Here is a 3,780-nt window from a genome sequence, read left to right as displayed (position 1 = left end):
TGAGGACACTCAAGGACACATGAGGAGACATGAGGACACATGAGGACACATGAGGAGACATGAGGACACATGAGACATGAAGACACATGAGGACACATGAGGAGACATGAGGACACATGAGACATAAAGACACATGAGGAGACTTGAGGACACACAAGGACACATGAGGAGACATGAGTACACACGAGGACACATGATGAGACATGAGACATGAGTACACATGAGGAGACATGAGGACACATGAGAACACATGAGGAGACATGAGGACACATGAGGAGACATGAGGACACATGAGACATGAAGACAAATGAGGAGACATGAGGACACATGAGGACACATGAGGAGACTTGAGACATGAGGACACATGAGGAGACATGAGGACACATGAGGAGACATGAGAACACATGAGGACACATGAGGACACATGAGACATGAAGACACATGAGGACACATGAGGAGACACAAGGACACATGAGGAGACACGAGGACACATGACACATGAGGACACATGAGGAGACATGAGGACACATGAGGACATATGAGGAGAAACGAGGACACATGACACATGAGGACAAATGAGGACACATGAGGAGACACGAGGATACATGAGGACACATGAGGACATATGAGGAGACATGAGGACACATGAGGACAAATGAGGAGACACAAGGACACATGAGGAGACACGAGGACACATGACACATGAGGACAAATGAGACACGAGGACACAAGACAAATGAGGACACATGAGGACATATGAGACACGAGGACACATGAGGACATATGAGGACACATGAGGAGACACGAGGACATATGAGGAGACATGAGGACACATGAGGAGACATGAGGACACATGAGGAGAGATGAGTACACACGAGGACACATGAGGAGACATGAGACATGAGGACACATGAGGAGACATGAGGACACATGAGACATGAAGACACATGAGGAGACATGAGGACACACAAGGACACATGAGGAGACATGAGTACACACGAGGACACATGAGGAGACATGAGACATGAGTACACATGAGGAGACATGAGGACACATGAGAACACATGAGGAGACATGAGGACACATGAGGAGACATGAGGACACATGAGACATGAAGACACATGAGGAGACATGAGGACACATGAGGACACATGAGGAGACATGAGGACACAGGAGACATGAGGAGACATGAGGACACATGAGACATGAAGACACATGAGGACACATGAGGAGACACAAGGACACATGAGGAGACACGAGGACACATGACAAATGAGGACACATGAGGAGACATGAGGACACATGAGGACATATGAGGAGACACGAGGACACATGACACATGAGGACAAATGAGGACACATGAGGAGACACGAGGACACATGAGGACATATGAGGACACATGAGGAGACACGAGGACACATGAGGAGACACGAGGACACATGACACATGAGGACACATGAGACACGAGGACACAAGACACATGAGGACACATGAGGAGACATGAGGAGACATGAGGACACATGAGACACGAGGAAACATGAGGACAAATGAGGACACATGAGGAGACACGAGGACATATGCGGAGACATGAGGACACATGAGGACATATGAGGACACATGAGGAGACATGAGGACACATGAGGAGACATGAGGACACATGAGGACACATGAGGACACATGAGACATGAAGACACATGAGGAGACATGAGGACACATGAGGACACACGAGGAGACATGAGGACACATGAGGAGACAAGAGGACACATGAGACATGAAGACAAATGAGGAGACATGAGGACACATGAGGACACACGAGGACACACAAGGACACATGAGGAGACATGAGAACACATGAGGACACATGAGGACACATGAGGAGACATGAGGACACATGAGACATGAAGACACATGAGGAGACATGAGGACACACGAGGACACACGAGGAGACATGAGGACACATGAGGACACATGAGGAGACATGAGTACACACGAGGACACATGAGGAGACATGAGTACAAATGAGGAGACATGAGGACACATGAGAACACATGAGGAGACATGAGGACACATGAGGAGACATGAGGACACATGAGACATGAAGACACATGAGGAGACATGAGGACACATGAGGACACACGAGGACACACGAGGACACATGAGACATGAGGACACATGAGGAGACATGAGGACACATGAGGACATATGAGGACACATGAGTAGACACGAGGACATATGCGGAGACATGAGGACACATGAGGACATATGAGGACACATGAGGACACATGAGGACACATGAGGAGACATGAGGACACATGAGGAGACATGAGGACACATGAGGACACATGAGACATGAAGACACATGAGGAGACATGAGGACACATGAGGACACACGAGGAGACATGAGGACACATGAGGAGACAAGAGGACACATGAGACATGAAGACACATGAGGAGACATGAGGACACATGACGACACACGAGGACACACAAGGACACATGAGGAGACATGAGAACACATGAGGAGACATGAGGACACATGAGGAGACATGAGGACACATGAGACATGAAGACACATGAGGAGACATGAGGACACACGAGGACACACGAGCAGACATGAGGACACATGAGGAGACATGAGTACACACGAGGACACATGAGGAGACATGAGACATGAGTACACATGAGGAGACATGAGGACACATGAGGACACATGAGGAGACATGAGGACACATGAGACATGAAGACACATGAGGAGACATGAGGACACATGAGGACACACGAGGACACACGAGGACACATGAGACATGAGGACACATGAGGAGACATGAGGACACATGAGGAGACATGAGACATGAAGACACATGAGGAGACATGAGGACACATGAGAACACATGAGGACACATGAGGACGCATGAGACATGAGGACACATGAGGACACACGAGGAGACATGAGGACACATGAGGAGACATGAGGACACACGAGGACACACGAGGAGACATGAGGACACATGAGGAGACATGAGTACACACGAGGACACATCAGGAGACATGAGGACACATGAGACATGAAGACACATGAGGAGACATGAGGACACATGAGGACACATGAGGACACACGAGGACACACGAGGAGACATGAGGACACATGAGGAGACATGAGGACACACGAGGACACACGAGCAGACATGAGGACACATGAGGAGACATGAGTACACACGAGGACACATGAGGAGACATGAGACATGAGTACACATGAGGAGACATGAGGACACATGAGGACACATGAGGAGACATGAGGACACATGAGACATGAAGACACATGAGCAGACATGAGGACACATGAGGACACACGAGGACACACGAGGACACATGAGACATGAGGACACATGAGGAGACATGAGGACACATGAGGAGACATGAGACATGAAGACACATGAGGAGACATGAGGACACATGAGAACACATGAGGACACATGAGGACGCATGAGACATGAGGACACATGAGGACACACGAGGACACACGAGGAGACATGAGGACACATGAGGAGACATGAGGACACACGAGGACACACGAGGAGACATGAGGACACATGAGGAGACATGAGTACACACGAGGACACATCAGGAGACATGAGGACACATGAGACATGAAGACACATGAGGAGACATGAGGACACATGAGGAGACATGAGACATGAAGACACATGAGGAGACATGAGGACACATGAGAACACATGACGACACATGAGGACGCATGAGACATGAGGACACATGAGGACA

The sequence above is a fragment of the Callionymus lyra genome, unplaced genomic scaffold (genome assembly GCF_982586985.1).
Source record: "Callionymus lyra unplaced genomic scaffold, fCalLyr1.hap1.1 HAP1_SCAFFOLD_49, whole genome shotgun sequence".
Classification (NCBI taxonomy): Eukaryota; Metazoa; Chordata; class Actinopteri; order Syngnathiformes; family Callionymidae; genus Callionymus; species Callionymus lyra.
Note: the sequence above shows the minus strand (reverse complement) of the source record.